This window comes from Numenius arquata, chromosome 2 (assembly GCF_964106895.1).
Source record: "Numenius arquata chromosome 2, bNumArq3.hap1.1, whole genome shotgun sequence".
NCBI lineage: Eukaryota > Metazoa > Chordata > Aves > Charadriiformes > Scolopacidae > Numenius > Numenius arquata.
Genome location: NC_133577.1, coordinates 78,755,296 through 78,780,372, shown reverse-complemented (window position 1 = coordinate 78,780,372; position 25,077 = coordinate 78,755,296). Strand labels below are relative to the sequence as shown.

The following is a 25,077-nucleotide window of genomic DNA, read 5'->3' as shown; positions in this document are numbered from 1 at the left end:
AAATATATAAATTAGAGGTTACTTGAATTAGAAATAGTTGTGTATAATCAATAAACAACTTGAACTGAATTGATTGCTATACATTTTTAATGCAAGATGCATTGTCAGACTCTGCTCAGTGTTCTTGCATCTGCATTTTCTCCACTTCTCAGACCTGATGCATTCTAGAACAATTAGCTTTGTACTGCTGATGGGTAAACTTGAAGGATGGGCTTTCAGAAGTAAGTAAATTGCTAGTAGGGTAGCAATCTCAAATACACATGCCTTTCAAAGAGAAATACCTAACAATAGCTTGCTCTGAAGGAGTGTACAGATTCACTTTTTTTTTCAGTTCATTTTTTTGTAAATGGTGTATTTGGTTCTACTTAATTTTCACTTGTGCTCCAACTATTTGGATAGTTGTTCATTATTAAATCGCAGTTGCTTGGAACCATTCTAACATGGCTTGATTAGTTTTTATGTCCCTCTTAAAACTCAGAATTGTCTTAATTTGCACAGCTGCATCTTCTATTTTGGTAGATATTTTGGGAGCAAACAAATTCAGGCAGGATTTGAAACAAACTGGAATGGACTGCTGAAATGAACGCAATACATAATGTATGCAAATCAGTTTCAACCGGCTGAGTTGTTTGGTTCTTTAGGTACTAGCAAGAAATGGTTACCAAGCATTTAGAGCTGTTTTGAATCTTAAGTATTTAATCACATTATGACTATTATTAAGCAGTTAAATTGGACCTTTATTTTTAGCTGTAAACTTAACTTTTTGTCAAGAATGTAGTATCTTTGAAGGAATTATGAGTAAGGCAAATGTTAATTATTTTTTTTTCTGCATCATCTCAATTTGCAGGTTAAGATCTGTCAGATTCTCAGTGTTTTAGTAAATGACAATTCATGTAAACTTAAGTGAGCAAAATGTGTTTTTTCTCAAGTTCATAAGGAGTCAATCTGAGTATTTTCCCTTTCTAAAAGAAAGGGAGTGCAATGTTAGATGCCGTTTCACACTTCTCACCCTTTTTCTACAGTAGAAAAATGGATACTAGTGTCAGCCCTCCCTTCCCCCCCGCCCCCTTCCCTTTCCTGCCTTCTCTGCTCCTTCTGTTGGCATAGGCTTCTGCTTGTAAAATACCTTGAAATAAACCACACTGGTTCAGATAATGGGTTGATAGTCAGTTCTCTACTTAAGAAATGAACATTTTCTATGCCCTTCAAAGACCAACGTGAGAAGAACTTGTGAACTACCAAACTTCTGCCTGCCTTACTTGAATAATTTGTTTCAGGCTTTGGAGAAGAGACAAAGTGGGAGGGGAAGGGGATGTTTTGGACAGTGTATGTGTGTTGCCTACAGAAGGCCCAAGCAAGGTCTTTTCATTTTCTTTTGCTTTGTGGTGGGATTTTTTATTTTGGTGGGGCTTTTTTATCCTTTTTGGTTTTTTTTAGATCAAGCTCCTAGTGACAGATTGTCATGGCTTTTTTTATTTATTTCTAGACAATACTGTGTCAATATACTTTAATATCAAAAATTGTGTCTGAATTGGGCGAGTCATTCTGTGGCAGACATTTTTTCTTTCTATTCTGAGATGAATCAATGGCATTTAAAATTTGAGGATGTTGTCTTTGATAAGTACCAACTGAAACCATACAGCTAATAGTAATCATTTCAAACGCAAATGGCTCTTTTACTTTTGACTGTTAACGTCACCTCTTTAAGGTCGGTTCTGACGAGAGAGCCTGGAAAATTGCGTGTGTTGGGAGGGAGTCCCGTTAACTGGTTTTGAGAAGGCAAAGTCATAAAGGCTCTCTGGTGTTTCCACTGACTAAACGTGGGGAAAGGCAGGCACACATTTTGACTCTTTCTGTAGTGGCAATCACTGGAAAATATAATGGGAGTATGCTGCTGTTTATTATCCCAGGCTAAACTCTTACACACACACACCCCCCCCCAAAAAAAAACCTCAAAACCACCAATAACAAATCCCCCGAAGAACAGAAACAAAAAGCCCCCACCCAAATATCCCGCTTTGGAAGCGGCTAAAGCGCTGCCTGTGCTCGTTCCCCGGGCTGGCCGTTGCTGCCCTTCCTTGGGGGGCTTAGCGAGCCCTGCCGTCCCCTCAGCTCACCACCAGCCCCCCGCGCTTTCTGTCACCGCGCTGCTGCCTTTCTAACTACTAAACCAACTGCTGCTCCTCTCCCTAAAAACACTTCTGCCTCTGAAAACCAGCTTTACCCTAGCTATTGGTGCGGGAAGGAGGGAGACGTAGGGAGGCGGGCACAGCCGAGGGGGTGTAGGTGGCTCCGCCGGAACGTTCTGGAAGCGGGGTGGTGCCTCCCCCAGACGGCAGATGGAGGAGAGCTCTCCCTCGGGGCTGACGACAAGCTCTGGCCTGGATTTCCTTGAGCGGACTGGAGCCGAGAACAGAAAATGCTCCGACTAAAGGCTCTTATTTTGCAGTGTCTGTTTTACTGTATTGAGAATCGTGCTATTATTCTGGTATTTGTATGCAAGGCTGTGAAGCTGGACGGGGGAGGGGTGGGGGTGCAGCTGTATGTGGGAAATACGGGGTTTTTTTTTTTTTTGCTTTTTTTAAAGCAGCATTGGTGCCCTTTATTTTTAAGCTTGGAGGCTGTTTGCCTGATGATTCATTCTGCAAATGGCAACAGCATCACTGGAAGATGTATTCTGCACAGCCCTTAAATGTGCTAACCTACACAAATCTGTCTGAAAGATAAAGGGTACACGTGACATAAAAGAAGAGCAATACTAGATCGCTTGTATAGTTAATGGATGTCAGTGTGACAGGCATTCTGGAAAAATTATTTTTTTTTCCCTTGCATATCACTTCATGCTTTTGGATACAACAGCTGAGGATGAATTGTAACAACCGGTGAAAAGTAATTTGCATTACTAAATACTTTCAGACACAAAATCTGTATTTTTTTTTTGACATTACAGGTGAGCAAATTGCGTTACACTCAAATAACCTAGAACCAGCTATAGAGCATATTACGCTTACAGTGGAAAAGGGGAAGCATAATTTGTCTATATATAGCCTTGATACTTCTGGCATTGTAAAGAGGAACAATGCAGGAACTAGAAGAGGCCCGTGGCGCAAAGCAGGCTCTTCTGGTCCTGAGGCGCTCTGCCTGTGCCTGCTGGCATTGACAAGCATCACTGTCTCCATCATTTTCCTTTTTCCACTAAATGGTGCCAGGCTGCAACTACAGCAGTGTTGCTAGATGTGTACTTAGCCAAACACTGCTGTGGATTTATTTTGTTTAGGGTTGCAGAAATTCATGTCTATAGTCACTATAATGGATAGCATGTTTATTTGCATTGAGTTGTTTCATGCTCTTAGGTTTTACAAGAAACCCTTAGGTTTCTTGTAAAGGTAGCAAATGGGGGGGAAAAGGTATTGGCAAAATGATTCATCTTTTACATACGCACACTTAGTAGTAAGCAAAGCCTGGCTTCCCCCCCCACCCCCCCTCCCCCCCCAAAAAAAAAGTATAGTCACTTTTAGAATAAGTATTTGTAAAGTGTAATTAATTTATTAATTTAATTGGGCTTTGACTGGAAGGGAAAAAGTAGTAATTAAGACATTAACTATTTGAAGTCAGAATGAGGCTGAAATCAAAGCTTCTGCCTCTACCTGTCACTGTACCTTTTAGGTACTTGAAAAGATAAAGTGCTCAGCTCTGGATGGGGGATTTTTTTTCTTCATCTGCCTAATGAAGAAAAATTAAATGTGAAGTGGAATCAGCAAATTAAATGGCCAGACATATTACCTGTCAGCATTAGGTTAGAAATGGAACTGTCTTGGAGCTGATACTTATTTGCTTGTTATTGCTGGGCTGTGATAGATTGGAAATATCAGCTTAAGCTGGTCGCTGAGCATTGAGTATAGCCATATTTTGGTATTATCTCAGTTACTACAGAGGGCTCACCAGAATTGCTGTGAACGGTGCAGCCTGTGGCATCCTACAAGGAACAGCCTTCAAGGTGGAGTTTCTTTTGTAGAGACTATTGTCAGTTTTCGTTTATATGAATGGTAACAGCAGCACTTGAATTTTGACACGGATCTGGATTATTAGTAAGCAAATAACCAGTCGACCAATTCTAGAACCCGTAGTAGTCTCTGGGGGCGGGGGGAGGCGTTGCTCAGCGATACCCCGTTGCAATTTACTCCTGAAATGAGACCCCAGTATGTAAATTTTTACTGGCGCCAGCGAGCTGTAACTGCAGCCTGGCTCCACGCCGGCAGCAGCTAACATGTGTCGTGGATTTCTCCTGTGTTCGGATTGCAGGAGCACTCCGCTTTCTGCACCGAAAGAGCCACCCTGATGAATGGGAAAAGACGTTCAAAGGAACCCAGGTGTAATTAGATTGCTAGTAAGTGAAACTGCTGAGAAAATGTCAGCTTTCTTCTTTTTTTTTTCTTTTTTTTTTTTTGTGTGTGTGTGTGCAGCCTTGCGCTGTGCTGTAATAAATTTCTGCTTGTTGGTACTACCGTGTGGTATGTGGGAGGTACTTCACTGCACATAGTTGCTGCAGTGCTAATAGTTGGCAGCACAGAAGGCAGCACAAAGAGCCCGACTGGAGGCACTTGCAGTTGTAAGGTTCCCTTGGAGGCTGTGGCACGCTCCGTTGCACTCCCCACACCTTCAGCCACTTGCGTGGAGCAGTGGGAATTCCAGCAGGCTTTGACAAGCAGATGTAGGCTACGAGCTGAGAGGTACCACAGCATAACTCAGGCTGGCTTAAAAAACAGTATTCGTGCTCCTATGTAAACAAAACAAGATCTTGGTGTCAAGATGGCCGACCTGGAGGTCTACTTGTAGCTCATGATACTTATGCTAATGAGCTACATGTCAGTGGCTTACTCAGAGGAGGAAGCTCATTTTGCACGTGCCGCCACCTCGCCAGGTAAGAGGAGCAACTGGTTTTCTGCATTAATGTTTTAGAGGACTTTGAAGTTATTTTTCCACTTAGGTTGCCCATCCCCCACTTTGGCATAGTGCCAGGAATTAAATTTAAATATAAGAGGCATTTTTTGGGAAGCCCGGAAGTCATCTGTTCCTGCTCTAACTATTTTTGGGTTGCTGCTGTTACAGGGAGCTAGTAATTACTGTATAATGTTTGTTTAAGTAAAACTGAAGAATTAAAAAAAATAATAGAAATTTGGGTATGTAGTTTTTGCTGCTAACGGTACTAGTTTTGTTTAGTTGAAACTTTTTACTGTTTTGCTACTGTGTTATTTTTGTCTCTATAGTGACACCAGTTGATGCATATGGAGGCTTAGCGATACTGTGAGCTTACCCCTGAAAAAAGTGCAGAATTAAGAAAGTGGAATCCACCAGTGGTGGTTTTTTGGCTTCATGGTATCATGAAGAAACTATTATCCTGATTGTAGTTTGAATTCTCTTCTTTTTGCCAAAGCTGTTAAAAGTGTTGGACACTGAACTGTTGTGTGGGTATGCTTTAGTGTAAACGCACATTCTCAGGTGAGTTTATGTAAATTTTAAAAGGGTGTATTTGTAAATAGGGAAACAAAATATTTATCAGACCTGCCCCTTCAGAAAACAATAAGCTTGTCTTAGGGCAGCAAAAGTTAAGAAAATAACAATATTGCTAATTACATAACATACTGTATTGTGGTTATGCGTGTAGTGCATGAAATGACTGCATGGAGCAGATGTGCTAGTTCTGTACAAATATATTTGTGTTGTTTCTATTTTACAAATCAAAAAAGTTGTGACAGGATGGGAGACTGGAAAGGGGAGATGGTAAAAGAATATGACCGGATGGAGGAAGTGTCTGAGCTAGAGAAAAGAGATAATTGGAGATGCATTGAACAGGCCGAGGAAAACATGGTTGCTTAAAGGTAGGCAGCAGCTCAAGGTAGGAATGTGGAACAGGCAGTAGACTGGCCTCGTCCAGTTAAAGGAAAAAAGAGGTTAATCGAAGAGAATAAAACTAAAGCGATAGAAGGGCGAAGTAGGCAGGTAGATTATTTGAGCTTAAAATGGTAGTGATTGGGACTAGAAGTATTGGAGCCATTCTGAAATGGACTGGGAATTAAGGCCAATAAGGAATATGTAAATGTGCTGGGAAAGAGCACTGTAACTGGTTGATATTGAGGACAGGGAAATTTAATGATAATAGGAAAGGTATACTTCTGCATTGATATGGCAGAGTAAAATGTGCCATGCCAACAACTTGGGCCAAGTGAATCTTTTTTGTAGGTATCTCATTTACTTTGAAACTGCTGATAACTTCTTTTTAGTGATAACTTAAGATTTGATATGGGACACAATTTTGGTTGTCATTTAGAAGTCTGGTTATATGCATGTCCAGACTAAAAGCAGTATCAAAATTGTGTGTGGGTGTGTGTGAGAGAAGGTATGTAAATAAGTATGTGGTAGATTTCCCCAAGTAAATTACACTAGAAGTTGCAGTTAACAATTATTAAGGTTGTACACTAGAAATTGCAGTTAACAATTATTAAGGTTGTCCATAAAGGGCAAATTCTGTTAAAATCAGTCTTGCTCTCATTGCAACATGAAGGAAGCAATTCAGGGCCCGTCCCTCCTTTTCTGTAAAGTGTAAGTGCGAGGATGGTCATAGAGAGATGGCATTGAGTGCATTGTGGAAAATGTGGAAAACTGGTTAAAAGAAACAAAATGTTCCTGAGAGAAAGCCATGACTAGTAAAGCAAAGGATAATGAAAGTGAAATTGTTAAAAATGGAGAAATAATTTTAACAGTAATGTAGGTGATAATGGTAATATTCATAGTGAAAGAGAAAAGCCAGAAGATTACAGCAAATATTTTGGGGTTTTTTTTTAGATAAAGGTGAGACTATACTATAATATCTCGCAGGTGACTTAAATACTTAAAATCTAGAAGTTACAAGGAAGAGACTAATGATTCCATGATAGATATTTCTTAACAAAGGCTTTAAGTAAGTCTTTGTAATCTGCACCCGGGAGTTCTTAAAGAATTAGCTGAGAATATTTCTTTTCTGAGGCGTCCCTCCCAATAACATAAAATACAATGGAAATTCCAGAAGACTTTGAAGGCTTTTTATTTAAAAAGGTCAAGCAGGATGACTATTTAGTCTTGTATCAATACTGGGAAAAAATAACGGAGGGACAACTGGGGGATTCAGTAAATGTCAAAGTATACTATCAGAATTAATGTTGAGGTGGTTTGATGGAAATAAAACTTTATTAAAAAAAGCACAAACCTAATGTAATTTGTTTTAGAACAAGGTTCCTGGGTGTAAATACCCAATACGTATATTGCGGTTATGGCTTGATAGAGTTTTTTTCTTAAATAACAAACAACTCCCCCTAGCCCTCTGTATCAATAAAACCCTAAAATTATTAAAAAGCTTTTTAAAGATTTTGAAGGGGAAAGTGGTAGGAAGCATGCTCCAAGTAAAAATTTTTGATTGATATTGTAAAGCAGTTAACAAAAGTAACTTGCAGAGCATAGAAAGGTTGACTCTTACAGTCACCTGGATCATTTCCTTAGTCAGACCCGCTCAAACAATCTGCTATTGCACAGCAAAATCCGAAGTTGTACATTTAGAAACTGTCTGTTATAGAACATACCTGCTTAACAGGAAACCCCTGTAATAAAGTGGGGATCATAGAGACAAAAAAGTGAGCTGAAGTCCCAAATTGAAAGTTAAGGTGGATGGGCAGAAATTCTGTTCAATAGAGAGGAAAAGTAAGGAAATCATACGCTCTATTAATGTGCTTTGGTTATACTGATGATCTGAATTCTGCATCAATACAGATTTCAGTCCTGTTGTCCATTGGTTTGGGTTTTGTTTTTTTTCCACAATGTTGAAAAATTAGGAAGGGTTCTGGGAAAAGGCACAAAAATCACTCTAGCTCAAGAACACAAAATTGTAAAAATTAAAAAGTTAAACTGATAATGTAGGTCGGAAAGGGACCTCTGGAGGTCATCTAGTCTGACATCTTCAAAAGAGGCTAACTTCAAAATTAGACCAGATTGCTCCAGGGTTTGTCAAGAGTGAGGGTTGAAAATCAGTGAGGGTGGTGATTCCACAACCACTCTACAAGCTGTTTCAGTGTTTGCCCACCTAAATTTCTGGTTCTTACATACGGTTACCTAGTAGGGACTGTTAGAACCTTTATCACTAGTTTGACTCCGTTCTGGTTACACATTTAGCCAAATCATGCCCAGCCCTATACTGATGTGGTGAGACCCCACAAAAGTTATCTAGGTCTTCTACCCAAGAAAAATTTCTGGACCATCTCATCTTGCGGCTCTTAGCCAGATAAGTTGTTTAGATGATGAGGTCAAGAAAGTCAGCCAGCTCTGCATTAGCCAAGTTTCTGTTTTCAGCAAATGGATGGCTAAGGGTCTGATGATGATAATTAGAAATAGTTCGTTTTGTTGTCATGCTTTACAGCATCTGCCTTAACTCTAGCAGTTTGGTATTTTTCACCAGACAGGTTACAGTGATTCTGGATACTTCTGTTGTTTGCTTCCACCATTCTCTTTTGTTTGACTCCACCCTTCTGAGAGGATGATGTGCAAGGCTTAATCTTTATGCAGCAAAACTTGTAACTGTTGAATGAAAACCCTTAACATCAAGAAAAGTAAAATATCTAATAATACTCAGTCATCCTAGTGGTGTGTAGTTAGTGACCTTATCTTCTTTTTATTTACAATTTTATTTCTCTTTTGTTGTGGCTCTTTTTCTTAATTTGTGGTCAGACTTGCCCTAAAATTTCACCTTATGTGATGTTTTGCTTTTGCACTTAAATCTGCTTTCTTTGTTTTGTTGTGTTTGGGTTTTTTAATCAAAGAGGACAATATTTATAGCTGTGAACTAGAGGAAGGTGGAAGCTCTTTGGTGATGAGTTTTCTAGTTGTGGTAAAATGGAAAAGAAACTCTTCTTTGCAAACAGCTGTGGTAATTAACTATTCCGTTCAAATGTAGCATATGTAATAGTTTGAAAATCATTGATAGGATCTTTTTCTTCACACATTGAAGGATTGCTGTGATACTGCTGTAGCTTCTGCATCATTTGGTAAGGCCATCATACTGTTGGCAGCAGCCTTCTCTTTGGGAATTGTGCATTTTGAGAACAAGATGGAAATTCTCAGGATTCATTGACTATTTTGAAAAAACACGTTAGTACCTGTGCTCAAACTTCTAGCTTCAGTTGGTTCTGAGTAATAAAGTCAGCTTACCATTTGAGTTTTGAGAAGAAACCGTTTGGGTGTCCAACATTGCCATCATAATGGTCAAGAAGGCTGGTCCAGACGAAGTGTCTGTGCAGCTACTGAAGTCAATGAACACTGTGAACCTGAACCCACAACACTAGTATGTTAAAATGCAGAGCCTAGTGCTTTGAAACTTTAGCATAAGTGGACTAGGTCTGCTGAAAACCACAACAATCGGATGTAATCCTAAAATTATAGGTAATCTCTAACATGAAAGGCCAAATGCATAAAATGGCAGCATCTACTTCCCAGATCTCTTTTGCTTTATGCTGTGCCGTATGATTAGTCACTTATATGTAAATGTGTTGTGGTCTGGATATAACGTCAAGAGATTTCACTTAACTTTTGCATCTGGGTACCATTTGTGGTTGTGAGAAGGTTTCTGTGGACACCTAACTAAGCAGATACTTTCAAAGCTTTATAGCTTGCTCAAAGAATTGCCTCTTGATTTGCAAGGGTTTGTTCCAAGGGATAGAGATGGTTTTGATATAAAGCTCTTCTGAGCTATCATTGTAGAAATTAGATGGAACAAAACTTCAGTGGTGGTGTTTCTCATTCATGTAATATGAAGTTTGCATATGAGAATCCATGTCTGTTATTAGTTGTTTCCCTGCAAAACTGGCCCAAGCTTCTTATTTGAGTCAAAATCTGGAACTGATACTGAAGAGCTGGAGAGCTCTTCACCCCTGTCTGTTTTACAGGTTAAATAAGCCCTCCTTTATGTACAGTATCACATTTTCATTAAGTTCTAGCCATTACCGAGCTAGTATAGCCCATGTAATCTGCGCCCTTTGGTGAAGCATAAGGATAAGTTTGAATTGGACTTCGCTTTTGATGTGTTAAATGTATGAAGAAAATTACATTTTAGGGGTTTGTCTTAAAAGTATACCACAAAATACTAGTTTTTATTATGTGGCTTAAGTAGTCTCCAAGAGACTTTCTCTACAGCAGCCAAACCATTTGTTGGTAGCTTGGAGAAAGAAAGGAGGCATTTGCTGTGTTTCCTACACTTTAGCACCAGTTAGTTTTCAAGGATAAGATTTCACTTCACAGGCATGGTCATGCATAGCCATTTCAGGTGCTATAGGATGTGACTTCTGCATCTTGGCAATGATTCCAGAATGGCACTGGTTTCCTCTAGGTCTTGTGTTACATCTGCTAGCTTCATGCAGGTTCTAGAGCATCAAAAACAGTGCTAGTTGCCTGTGCTTAGGCTACTGAGTCTCATACTGTGTGTTCCTAAATTCCTTGAACTTCTATGTTTACCACAGCTTACTATAACTTCTGTCTCTGCATCCTCTTGTCCTTAAAGTTGAAAGGTCTGAGCACTTCAGAGCTTTCTGGGTAAAACATGGCATAGTACTTTGCTTAAACTAAGATGCACATTTGGATAACAGAGCATAATTAGTTCGATTTTTCCCCATCGATATTCAACTTTGTTCTGTGCTCTCATAAATTTGAGTGTTTTGATACAGGAAATGGATTCTAGAAGCACTGTCTAAAATTTTCGGTGATATTTTCTAGAATCTGTTTTCATAGGACAAGCATTCCAATTAATCCTCAGCAAAAACGCTGAAGCACTGGAATAGAGCTTTATGCTTTGTTTATTTGGGGGGTTTGGTCATCCTTATTTCAGTATACTTGTGAAAAAAGACTACACAGAGTAGCATTTGGGATGAACTTGTAACTTGCGGAATTTTCCTAGAAGCAATGAATTTATTAATGAACTTCCACTCTGCAAAATTAATTCGATATCTGAATAACATTCTTAAATTATAGGCAAATCCCTTACTTGGTAAAACATGTCCTGTTTGGTGTTGTAATGGCCCTAAGATCAAGAACTAAATCCAGGATATTCAGAATCAGTGTTAAGCTTCATGCCAGATCGTAGGAATTCCTAATTTGACACTTATCTAACCATACATTTTTCCCCTCAAATAATAACATGTAATCTTACAAGAAAAGCATTTTGGGTGGTTTTGTTCTGGAATTGCATAATGTCTCTTTACAGATGTATTGGAAATCTTTCTCCCATTCTTTATTTTGCTTGAAAAGCAATTATTTTTATGTGAGATGTAGGTTTTACGATTATGTTCCGTATCCATTGTGAACTTGAAATGTATTGTCTTGTTAAAGAGCATAAACTAGATAAAAGCTGTCTTTTCAAAATAAATGTTATTTGCTTTTGTATTTACTTACATGTGTTCCACTTGTATCTGCTGGCTACCTGAAGCTTTTTTCCTAAGAAAATGTGACAGGTAAGACTCTTCTAGATCACTTTGTCACAACTCCTGTCTTTCAGCAGTAGAATTTACAGAAAAAGACTCATCTCTGTATTTCACTTTATAGTCCAAGAAAAACTGAGGTGGGAGATAGTGCTGATTTGACAGGTCTAAATTGTTGATCAGTAGTGGAATTGAAATGGAAACAAGATCATCTTCAGCATCAGTCTGGTGCTTTATTCTCCAAGTCATAGTATCTTGTGCTAAACATAATGACACCTCCTCCATGATCTATCATTGTGCGTATGCATGCATACATAGACACACACACACGCACTGTGGGTATAAAACAAGTATTAGAGTAATCCCAAAGTGTTATTTTGGAGTTGTCCCCATCCCCCTGCAATTTTATGTGATTGTGAGGAACAGTAATTTGGTGTCTTTTTTGGCCAAAGCCATGTGTATCCATAGAGATATATGTCTTGTCCTGCCAGCAGACAGGCAGACCTTACCCTGAAATGCCAGTTGTCCAGCAAGGCATAGAGAATTTGTTGCTACTACATTCTTGTCCCAAAGACTACTGTTTTGTCTCTTCTTCTGCTTTGAGTTCTTCTCTGCGTTTACAGGTTGATGAGTCTTTGCTAGCAGAGTTCTATTCTTGGCATATGGAGATGTGGAATCTCCAGGCCTTTGGCCTTCACTGTACTTGGATCTAGTGTAAATCTTCACGCATCCCTCAGACTGACAGATGTTGAGAAGGTATCTGACTCAGAACTGTATTCAGTGTGCATGCTGTGTGCTTCATCTCAGCTTCACTGCCCAGAAAACCTGAGACATTATGAACTTTGCAGTATTGTGGATCTTAGAAATTGAAGCCCTTCCTATGGAACGTTATATTTGAAGAAATGTTGAACAAAGAAGCTGAAAAAGCAGTTTCTAGTGCAAGATGATCGTGCAAGAATCTGAGCATTTTGACTTAATATTTGGTGAGGCTGCCTCTATGCCTTCTCTATGCCTAGCCTGGTTAATGACTAACTTTCTGGGAATTGAGACTTTTAGAAAGGAATGAAGCCTGATGAACAAAATAGTTCCTTTTCCAGAATAACATTTGGTGCCAACTGTTTGGTTTTTGTTGTGGTTTTTTTTTTTTCTCTGTTTGGTTTTGTTGGGTTTTGTTTAGTATTTGGTTCTTAGTATGAGACCATTACTTCCTTAGGTGTTTCTATGCAGTATTCTGACTATTCCACTACTCATATGACTTTGAGGCAGAGAAATGGATCGCACCCAATATAGTCTCTTTTTACTTGTCTTAAGACCTGTTTCAGATGTTCTCCAGGGTTACATTAAAAGATACCTTCTAGGATGGTCAGACTAAGGACATACATCGCTCCCAAGCAAATGGTGTGGAGAGGATTATGAGATACTGCTTCAGACACAAAGAAACTGCTTTTCTCTCACACGTGAAAGAGAATCTGCTTCAGCCTGTCTTTTCCTGTTTCATAATTGTCAGTGGCACCTTCCTCAACCAGAATCAGAGAGGCAACCGTATGTTACCAAGACATACACCTACCTATTTCAAGCCTTCAAACAGATTTCCTTACCTCGGGGTAATGCTGATACATATATGGAGTTCTTACCTGTTGCAGTGCAGGTGCCCACGTTTTCTGGACAAGGCCAGAAGCAAGACCTACTTCTGCTATCCCCAGACAATGAAGGAGAGCAGATTTTTTTAATGGCGGACAGGTGGTTTGGGTTCATTGCTTTATCACAGGAGTGGCGCACACATACAATGCTGCTTTTTCAAAGGTAGATAGAAAAATAACAAGGGACGTTCCAGGATGGCATTTTTGGCATGCTGCTGTAATAGATCTCATTCCTCATATTTTCTCTATTTTTCTCAAATTACTTCGTAAGGCAAAACGAGTAACCCGTGTTATTTAAAAAAAAAAAATCTTAACTGCTGTGTTATTTTTCTGCCTATGGAAGATCAGTTCTTCTTTACATGGTGTTGAATTGCTGTTGTGTATTTAACCAATCTATTTCCTCTGCCTTAGTTGTGATGACTTGGTGGGATGTAAACATAGTCTCTGCCCTAATAGCCTAGTAGCTTGAGTCCAGAACTTTAGATGAATGCTTCTTTTGTGTGTATATGTCTCTGAAGAGAGCGGGAGGGAGATTTATGGCGGGCATTTATGTAGTTCATGTTGTGTTTTCACTGAGCAAGATCTCTAAGGAATTATTCCAAGTTTTTTTTCTTCTTGGTCACAGTGCTTAATCTTATTTGGAAGGCTTCTCTTAATTTTTTGTTCTGAGCATTAGTTTCAAGTGCTGAGGCATCTGTACATATATTGGATGTGAGAAGAGTCTTTAATTTTTATCTGTGTTGAACCATAACTTTATGGAAGTTTTCTCAACTGCTGGTTTTCATTACCAGAAAACACAAACATTGCATCCATCCAAGAACTGTTTAATTTAATTTCGTATTGTGCCAAAGCTTGCAGAGGTGAATCAGTTAAGGATGGTTAGAGCTTCTCTGTTCAGTGAAAGCTGAATCCATTCCCTGGAGTTCGTCTGTCATTAAGTTTTTTTCAGGGAAGCCCTTTGGAATTAGGTCAAATATCAAATGCCTAAAGAAAATAGTGTGATGGGTAGAAGAGATGATTCTTTTCAGAACCTGCCCACATTACATTCCAGAAGTGGTCCACTGGTGCGGTGAGGTGATTGTGGACTTCTTCGAACATAAATTTGCAGCTATTTAGGAAAGTTTTATTTGTAGTTGAAACTTCCCGAGATGCAGATTTTCACCATCTCTGGCTTCAGTTTTTGACTTCCCAGCAGTCTTAAAGGAAGACAGAGATTACTGATAGAGCTGGGATGGCTTAGTTTGGGACAGCTCATGTATTCATTATTGTTCAGCTGCACAGATTTTTACTTGCTTCACAGCTTTCTAAATGTTTCTGGTTTACAGTGACACTTGAAGACAAATCTTTTGCTACTTTTGGTTTATCATTAAATACCTCATAATGTTGATCAGCTCAGACATCTTTGTGGCAGTAAAATTGCCCTGATGAGCCAAAGGTGTGGTTTGGGTTGTTTTTTTTTTTTTTTTTTTAACTTAGTTGCTGTTGAGCATGGGTAAAGGGAGGCGCACAGCTGTGTGTATAGGGAAGAAAAAATTGAGTTTGGAGTTTTGAGTATGTAGGCATACATGATGGAAAACGCATTTAGACAGCATAGTTTAAGGAACTTCACATAACTTCACACACACCCCACTACCCTCCCTACCACCTTCATCATCTGGTGGTAAATATATGCCACTGATAGTTGTGGCTTGAATAGATTGAAAATGAGCTGAAAATAATCTAAGCTACGATTTCAACATTTTGCCTCAACATTGCTTAAGGAGCCATTGTAACTTCCTGGTTCTAGCTCCTTATTCTGAGCCTTTGCCATCCTGTTCATTATCTTGGCACAGCAAGAAACTGGATCCGAAAACTCATCTGAAAGGGTACTGGGAGATGGGGGAGGGGGCGGGGGGAAGCTGGTTCAATGGCTCACTGGGCTGTGTTTTACAAACTGTTCTGCCAACACAGTAGAAGTGGCATAGGGTGGAAATGAGGGACTAAGGAATATTAGTGTAGGATTTGTCACTGCAAAATGCATGTTGATCCTTTACTTTGCTGTCAATAATCTTCTAAATATGTGTAGTAACATAATTTTTTTATAGTTTCAGGGAAGGACCATATTTTACAAAGACAGAGAAAAAATTCTTTGTTTCCAAGGGCATTATGTAATTTTTGTCTGTTAAAATTTTGCTTTTTGTTTGGAGGGTGTTGTAGTCTAACCTCTCGTATTGAATTTGGAGAGTATTCTTATTATGTTGACTTCGCAGAAAGCTATGGGCTTTACAGAAAGCTATGTCCATGTAGATTATGAGTAAGATCTATAGATGTGTTGAAGTTGTGGTGTAATGTGAGGTGGTTCTTTCTCACACTGTCATTTAGTCTTACTGAATAAACAACCTTCTATTTTCAAGCCTTACTTCTTGAAATGCTTCCTGCCTTAGGTCTGTCTTCCTCTAATACAATGCAGAACATGGAGAAAGCCACAGAGAACCAAACTAGATTTTTGTCTTTTCTTAAATTTGAGCACGTAGACATTCCTCCTTGGATTTTTTTCCTTGGAGAAAAAAAAAAGTCCTCTAAAGGGTTCAGACTGGAGCAGGATTTTTTTTTCACCCTCTTTAAGGAAGATCTTCCAAGAAGAGCAGGCAGACCCTCTGCTGTAAAACCTTTTCTGATTAAAAGAGACATGACTCTGCCTTGCCTGGAAAAAGGTGGAAAGAAAGAGGAACATGGACTGATTGAAACACTCAGCTTTTCTGAAGCTACTGTGGCAGTAAGGCATTGGCAAACAGGATTCTGAGACTAGAGTAAGAGGCTCTGAAGCTCATTACTTACTCTTCTATGAACCTTCATCATCTTTGCTGACTTTCAAAGTGAACCAGAGCTGTATCATGCCAGAAATGTCAGCGCAGTTGCATCTCAGTTGAGAAAGAACTCTGGTTAGTTTTGGAACTCATGGTTTAGAATCTGGTACTCTGGTCATAGGCTGAACACATGTTGACTGTGACAAAGGATCTCCACTGAGCAAAGCAGAGCTGTCTGGGAGGCACCTTGTGAAGTCAGTAGTTCAAACATGCGTAAACCTTCATGTTAAAAAGACTGCTTGAAGGAATAAACCCAGAGTCCTGCCATCAGAGGGCTCCCATCTCAAATTCTGCTCTACATGGTAGAAAGAATCGAGAAGGACTAAATTTGGATATTGCTGTGAAGCAAAAAATACACAGCTGCAACAAAAAGGATACACACCAGATTGTCCCTTTCTTTAACTACTGTGAGATGGAGAGTGAGAAAATCCATCAAAGTCTGATTGACAAACTTAATGAGAAGAACAGTGAAGGAAGTAATTTTTGGTCACTGTCACGTGAGGATTTTGTTACAACGTGCTAAGCAGAATCTGTTTCTCTCTATTAGTATTCTGGAGAGAATATCCTAATACTGTACATGAGAAAGTATAGCTGGCTCCAGTTCTGATGTAGTTCCAGAGAGAAAGATTTGGCAGGAGAGAGTATGTCATCCATTTCAAACTATTCCGTATTTCAAAAAACAACAAAAGAACTTTGGTAAGGAAATCTCTACAAAAAAGGAAAAGCATACTACTCATCCAATCTGAGGTAGAATTCTTATTGAGTATCATTCTTTTTAGAATAAAAAAACTTCACATTTGGGACGAAGGCTTCTTCCAGGTAAAACTGAAAGACTGCTAGGTATTATACTGTTCATTCAAAATAAGATTCTTTATCCCTCCACAAGATGGATATGCTGATACAGAAAGAAGACCTATTGCCAAACTATCTCATAAGCAGAATAAGAATTGGGGTTTTTTTTCTTATTTCAAGGGTTACCTGTGACTTACACTACTGTAGCCACATCTACTGTTATAACCACCTTGTCTGTTGGACTAATACTAGCATAGATAAAAAATACAGCATCTGATAAAAGGTGGGGAAAGATTTATCAGTTAATCTAGGCTCAATGCCAGAAAAGAATTCTTGGTTTCTGTATTTATAGTCAACTCAATTTAACACCAGTTCATTGCCATTATGATACCTACAAGATACTGCCATTTGAGGAAAAGTACTATGACCATTTTAAGAGGTTCATGGTATTGCTGGTTAACATCTTAATGTCATCCTTTCGAATGGCTTCTTTTTGAAGTCTTTTTTGGATCACAATGTCACAGCTATAAAGCAGAGTGTTCTGTAAACTGTTTTCTTATAGATGAGTGTGGGGGGTGTCTTTTTAATGCTATCCTGGCACATTGAGTCTTGAATACTCACAGAAGACTTCATATAAATTTGCCTTTTTTCAAGGGAGAAAATAGAACTTACAGTGAACATTTGCCCTCTCGAAGCAAATAGTTTTTTAAAGTGTCCCTTCAAGAGTCAGTAGTTCCTTGTGCAGACTTCCACTGGAGCTTTACAAGATTTTAAGGAAGGTAGTAATGGCTTCCAAAGAAAATCGATTAGGCGGCTTCTCAGGAGGTTATGCAGTTCAATAGCTTCTGCTACTCTTTCCTCAGTGCCCAGAGAAAATCTTCCCCAAGAGGGTTCCATGATTACAAACGAATATGACCTGGTTAATATTCACCTTTTGGGTACATAAATAGGATAGTTTTATAATCACAAATGCAAACTTGGAGAGAGATGGTCACACGTACAGAATCATCAGGAGAGTCTGGAGTAAGTCTGCAGAATGATTGGGAAACAGCTATGTTTTGTGCCAGTCCATGAAGAAAAGATACACATTGATGTCTTCAGTCATTCAAAGAGAACTTAAACCTTTGATTTTTTGGATAATGTGAAAGTGCAGTCCTTTCTTTACAGGAAGCAAGCAAACAAGCACTATGGAGGAGCTACATTCAGAATATTCCTTTTCATGTTAAAGGTTTCTGAGTAGAAACTTTCTGGAGATTGAGCTATTACAGCTGAACTTACATAATCAAAATTTAAGACAGCTTTCTTTTGAGGCTTTTATACCATTTATCAGTGAAGGCATTCCTGAGTATAATTCATACTGTATGCTTCTGGCACCTAACTGTGGATGGCGTTTGGGAAGCTTTGTAGACAAGAAAAACAAAGTTTATTGTAGGTGATAGCTTTGAGTGACTCTATGTGGATGCATTTTTCTCCATATAATTTTCTATGGATTTTAGGAAGGGAGCAGTCTAAAATAGTTGTGTAAATTCTTCATGTACTTCCATGCTTGCAATGACAGTGCTCCTGGATTGTTGTTTCATCAACTGCTTTTCTCCTTCCCACAATGGTAAAATTAAGGATGTTTTCTTGTAGAGCTAGTTTGAGGTCTTCAGACATCAGTTTGGAGCAGTCTTTTACAGACCAAGTATTAACCACTACTTAAAGTGCTGGCAGTATCTCTATTGCCTGACCGCTGGTTTTTAGGTCCAGGCTCAAAACCTTTTTTTATAGGTTGTTCTGGCAAAATCATTGCTAAATAATATATTGGTTAAGCTAAACTTGCAGCTCCTTTTTTTGGTATTGTATGCTACTGTGAATGCTAGTTTGATGTTTCATGCATACTGTCAACGCTTCATGAATTTGTAATGTTGTCTTGTTTTCTTTCTTTTTAAAGATTTGCAGTAGCAAGCAAAACAATGACCTCATTACTAGAAGAAATTTATTTTGCCTTTTTTTACTTCCATCCTTTCCACTTAGGAATGCAACACCAGCATTGGAAGTGGCTCTAGATCCACTCTTTCTGAGTAGGAGGTATGGGTCCTAGGAGGTTTGTAACTCTAGATACATTTCTCTGGTTCGCTAGGCCGGTATCTATGATCTTACCAGTCAGCATCAACAAAATGTTGCTGGCTCACTTCCATCCACAAGTTCACTGCCAGCTACCATGCACAGTTGATGGTGTTGAGTGACTGCAAACTGGGTCTTAGAGTTGTCTTTGAAAAGCATTCCATAGGAAGAAAAAAATAAGCCTCTCATCTTAGATATGAAGTTTAAAGCCAGGAATGCCTTTGAGAGTGTTTCTTGTGCATCCTGCATAATTGCAAGCCTCATTGGGGTCATTAGTGAAGAGCCTCTTAATAGATAAGAAATAACTCTGGAAAAATAAGTTGATCTCATTTGAGGCCTATAGCTTCTTACTCTAAAAGGCAGGAGTCTTAATTTATCAGGTGGAATATCTCTGCAGTCTTCCTTTCTATTTTGCATTTCTGTCCTCTAAGAAACCTAGACCGAGAGAACCTGCAGCCTACTGTATTCAAGAGGACATTTTGTATTTAACTTTCTACTTTCTTCTTCAACAGCCTATCTCTAAGATATTGAGGAAACACAAAGATGGATTTTTTCTTTGTCATGGAGAAGAGATGCATTCAGACTACAAATTTTAATTTCATTTTCTTATGTTTAGAAGTCCACATTCCTTTGTAACATTAACAATAAGCTGTAATTCACAAAAAATATATCATATTCCTAGTACTACTGTTTTGCTGCAGGTATGGCTATTGAGGTGCAGTCATCCTGCAACACAAAAGATAAATGCAAGCTACTTAGCAGCTAGAGCACCTTGTGATTGAAAGGTTAATGCAAGTGACATCACCCTTGTAAGTAACCAGCTTCCTTTGAATAATTTCAATGATCTTTGTGGTTTACTGATCACAGAAATCCAATCTTCAAAGGGACCTGTATCAGTATGAGTTCGCAAGAAAAATGAGTACCTGAAGGGAGGCTTTTTAATAAAGAGATATTGCTAAAAATATACTGAGGATTTGTTGGACTTACTCATGCAGCTGGATGAAGCAATACGTCAGACTTCAGAAGTCCTCTGCAGAAGTACCTCCATGCAAAAACTTTTTAGAGTAGTATCTAAGTCAGAGACAGTGTTAGAATAGTCAGCTGCAAGCATCCCATCAAACCCTCTCTTGTCAAATGGGTGAAAAAATAATATGTGCAACGTATTATCCATCATTTACCCTTATCAAGTATCCCTCCTTTGAGAGGGATGCTTCCAGCTGATCATTTACCCTTATCAAGTATCCCTCCTTTGAGAGGGGTGCTTCCAGCTGAAGATGGGCAATCTAGATATATCATCTTTTAAAGTCATGGGATTTCTTTTTCCATGAAGATGCTTAAGAATGTTTTGGGAAATAGGCCATCTAATTGGTCTGCCAGGCAATTCTACCTTCCCATGAGAGAGTTCATGTACTGACAGGGTAACAGCAGATTTTGAAGCAAGATAGTGTTCTCAGACTGGTATTTTTGGAGGGAAATGTCTCTAAAACGTATCCTTCCTTGAAGGCTACACTTCACTTATGCCTATCAGTACAAAAGATCCTGAAACAAAAGAAAGGTCATAGTAGTCTCAAAATTGGTCGTGCACCTTCTGTACGCACAAACTTCTCAGTTCATTTTCAGTGTCTGTCTTGTTGATGTGGTCTGGCAGCATATCCCCCAGAAGGCTCTACTGTAAGTCCTCAACTAGACTTAGTTATATAAAGAAAAATGGAAACCCTCTTTCTCTGCAGTGTTTCCTTTGTCAGTCTGATACTGCTCTGAAATCTTCTATGACTTTCATTTTTGATCGTGACACAAAACTCTAGTTTACTCCTTTTAATTGAGATTCATATTGCAAGATGAGAAGGTGCAATAACTGCATTACTTGTAGATAATTTTTTTTTTTACTCTGCATCCTTGGGACATCAGTATAACATTAGCCATGTTTGTCATCTGCTATTTCAAATGGTTATCTAAGCACTTGGCTTTTTTTTTTTCCTGATCAGTTTAAGGTTATGATCTGAAGAGCTGTTGCCTGAAGCACATGTGTGATTCCACTTATTTAGTATTTCATAAAAATACAGCTATTTACAGTTCTCATCCCAAGAGCCTATACCTAATAATTAGCAATTTCATCCTCTACTCTTCTTCCTCAATCCTTACTCAACCCAGAGGGAAATGTCATGGCATATTAGTTCATGTAACAGAACTCCTACTGCAAGACAATCAGGAATACTTCTTAATACTTAAATACTACTTGATAAGGTCTGGAGAGAGTCTATGAGAACGGGACTCCATGTATGAACGTTGACTAAACTATTTAAGATGGTGCTGCATAGCAGTGGTGGTGCTTATTCTGCTAGAGTTCTGGAAAATGCATTGCCTCTTTTTGATACTATTACTGTATTCAAATTATGCAGAGTAATTGTGTGGAGCATAGAGTGCTGTCCTGTAAGGTATTGTTTGGTAGGAAGCCCCTCTAGGTTAGATGACAATCTGTGGGAAGTCTCATAAGGAGCAGTTAACCCCACAGCAATATTAACTACAGAAGTATGTTGACTGCATGAATTTTTGCAGTCTGTTTTCTTTTTCTGCCACTGGGGAATCTGCTGCTTGATGTTTTCATATTAGTAGAGTCACTGAAGGTTCTTTAGGTTGTTCCTTTTTTGGCAAGATAGAAGGAGAACATGTATAGGCTCGTGTGTGATATTCTTTGAGGGGTTTCAGTCTCATTTATGGAGTATATGTATTTCAAGAGTAAAACAAATCTTGATAATATGCTCTGTGGTTTGAATTTTTTATTGTGACTATGAAAGTCTCAACTTTCTGTTCTTACTTATCTTAAGCGGAGAAACTAGAAATCAGAAAAGGCAAGACAGTTGCTGAAACTGTGTGGGGTTTCTATAGCACTGTGGTGCTATGGAAAGTGGCTCGCTCTTGCCATATGCAAATATTCTAAGATACTTCATCTGCAGAAGATACATAGGAGAAGAGACTTTTCCCTCTCTTTGTATTTTGCTATCTGTGATTTTTGGTGGCTTAATGTGCAGACTTGGGGAAAAGAAAGTCTTTATGGGAGGGTATCACCAAAACATAATTGTATAGGCAGATTCCTATTTATAAAGAAAAAACATTCACTGGTCTCTGAAAAACATACTTGATTGCATTTCATAAAACAGTTGTGAAGAGCTCACATTTTCATTTGATATCAGAAGTAATTCAAGGAGTGTGTCATAGATTCTTTTGAAAAGGAGAGGAATGAGATGGGGGTTATTAAAAGAGCGTTAGGCTCCACTGAATATTCCCAAATGGCAAATGTCAAAAATGAGATGAAACTAAGAGATGTTGCTTAGCAACTGTGGTAGTCTCTTATGGCCACAGATGAACACAGTGAGTGTTTACAGCAGTAGTACTGCTGTAAAGTGAGTTTGTCTGAAGAAGCATGTCTAAAGAAGTGAGTGTAATTCAGTAGTGATTTCTTCCTCGTTCTGGTGAACCTTCAAACTACCTTTGCCAGGGATGGGAAACAACAACCTGGCAATAAAACTGATTTTGCAAATTGATGTTTTCCTAGTAGTAAACATCACTTTCTATTAAATATTTTGGTATTATATTTTGTAATATAGTAGCAATAAGCTCTAGTATTTCTCTTCCATTATTTGTCTTCAGAATTTGAGGCAGGATTATACTGGATTAGTTGTGCATCAGCTATAGTAGCAGAAGTGGAGAAAAAAATACTTCATTATATCTGAGGATAAATTGCTTTCAATATTTTTTTTTCTTGTTGTGTCAGCTCTAATATCCTCTGTGACCCTTGCAATGCTCCCTGCTGTACATTTATCCAATGATACTGTGCATTCTTAGGGAAGTTCTGCAGACCCTACGGGCACATCTTAATTTCTTCTTTCCTTCACATAAAGATTTCCTGGTGTAAACATACTTTGAAGTCTAACTTCTTACTTACGCAATTTGTGAACTGCTTTCAACATTCTTCTGAAATGAAATTTTGCAGGTTGAAGCTGAGTAAATGGGATGCGAAGGTTGAAACCTATGTATAAAAGCAGAGTCTAAATTTACGGAAATGTTAACAGTACTCATTGTAATTAAGTTTTGTAGGTGTGAAGATCTGAATTGAAAATGCATTGCATTGTATTGCACTTCAAGTTTATCCTGATGTTTTTGCTTGAATTCTTTGAGTTGAAATAAAAAAATAAACACCCAAAGAAGTGCTATGTTTTTGCTTTGTCAGTTGCTCGGTGTTCCCCTAGTTTGGCCTTGTGAAAATAACCTTCCTCTTCTAGAATGGGCTCTTTAGGCCTTGCAGCGTACCTTGCCCTTAAAAGAAAGACATTCATAGTAGTGTTTATTTGACATCCTGTTTGTATATGTTGTTATGTTTTATTGATAAATAAAAATTAATGAGCATACCCTCTCTTTCCTTACTCCAGTTTCACTCTTAAAAACCACTGTCTTTATCTATTTGCACCTAAAGCACTTGAAGAATTTTTTAAGAGTCTGTTAAACTTATTATTCCTTGCAGTGCCTTCAGGTATATTTCTCTGCATTTTTATCAGCAGCATTTGCTGAATGAATGGTTTATCTAACCATGTCAGAACAGTAAACAGTCAAGTCAAAAAATAAATTAAAGATGATGCAAAATGAAGCTCTGATCGTACTGGTTGACCAAAGAAATTGAAGCCAGGTACTTGGAATTCATATCTCAGGTCCAATAGAAGGCTGTGTCTTACATGATATAAATTAGAAGTTACACTTCAGAAGCAGATTCTTACTTCAGTTGTATCCATTTTTCATGTGTCTGACCAGAGATGCTAAACAAGCTGAATTTGTTTTCCTGGGAGGAAGGTGGCTAAAGATAAGTTCACTTCCTTATTTTGGTCTGATCTTCTACTGTTTGCATATATTTTTAACTTCCATGTACAAGAACTATATTTAAAAACCCGTGCAAATAAAACTAGATCCTTATGTTCACAACCTAATTATCATCTTCTAGACTTTTCTTACTGTAAACCAGCTGATTGCATTTTCTCTAAGCATATATATCTATATAAATACAAAATATATAAAATATATTTTATATACTTTGTGTATGTAAAAAACATTCAGAGGACTACCTTTGTGCTTTTTTAATGACTTAGCTTATTGGTCTAAGATTGTTTAGCTTGAAAGGTACCTCCTCCATTCTGCAATTACTGCTGTCTGGCTGAAGATATGTAACACTCCTTCAGAAGATTGGTGGACTAGTCATCTATCCACCTTTAAAGGTCCTATTTTAGAGGGAGTTTTAATATTTGGCAGCTAATGCAGATCTTTTGGTCAGAAAATCAGTCTTATGGCTGAGTTCATAGAATAGCCCAGGTTGGAAGAGACCTCAAAAGATCACCTGGTGCAACCCTCCTGGGGAAAGGGAGCCTAGATGAGATTATCTATCCCCCTGTCCAGTTGCATCTTGAAAACCTCCAGTGGTGGTGATTTTACCATATCCCTCAGGACGTTGTTCCAGTGAATCACCGTTCTCACTGTAAAAAAATTCTTTCTTATATTGAGACAAAAGTTATTCCTCTTTGTGATTCTTTACCCACCAACTGATTTCAGCCAAACTTTAAAGGTGTAGAAACGTTGAAGTTGGTTCCTACAGGCTTTATGAGAATTGCTGGTTAGATAGAAGTAGAAGGAATTTCAAGTTGGTGTTCCTATTGAGGCAGAGGCAGGGCTCTTAGTAGCTTTGGTTTAGTAGGAGTCAGCTCATCAAATGGCACACAAGTTGCTTTGGACAATCCAGAGGAGATGCATTCTTTTCACTCCTGGGAGAATTCCAAAGCCTGTATTGACAAGAATAAGTTATGCAGAACTGGAACAATCTCTTATTTTCATAGTTTTGATTTTTTTTGAATATGAAAATCTGTAGAAAAGACTTCCAGATTTTGTGTGTATGTATGCGTTTTTTCTGCCTGCTTATTGTTTTTTTTCTCACTCATAACCACTTTTTTAAGGTAGGTTGCAATGGTATCAACAGAAACAAAGCTTTTTCATTTTGTTTAAGATTGATATTTGATACCTGGGTTGAAGACAGGTGTGACTGCAGGTAACTGGCAAAAGGAGAGTCATCTAATCCAAACTAGTTCACTAGTGGGTGTATTTGGAATGCTGCGCTCCAAACTTTTCTACTTTTACGTGTTACTGTTTGAAGTGTGTGTCCCCAAGTGG

General features: G+C 38.4%; 1 protein-coding gene across 3 annotated transcripts in view; it reads left to right on the top strand.

Annotated features, from left to right (window-relative positions):
- ATF7IP (activating transcription factor 7 interacting protein) overlaps positions 1-25,077 on the top strand; it is a 105,654-nt gene that overhangs the window by 12,719 nt on the left and 67,858 nt on the right. For 2 of the 3 annotated variants that reach the window (XM_074166560.1, XM_074166542.1), the window contains exon 1: positions 4,564-4,921. The exons of the other annotated variant lie outside the window; for it this stretch is intronic. The gene's annotated coding sequence lies outside the window, so the exon portion shown is untranslated. Of the gene's footprint in view, positions 1-4,563; positions 4,922-25,077 lie in introns of those variants that run through there. 3 annotated transcript variants of the gene reach the window in all.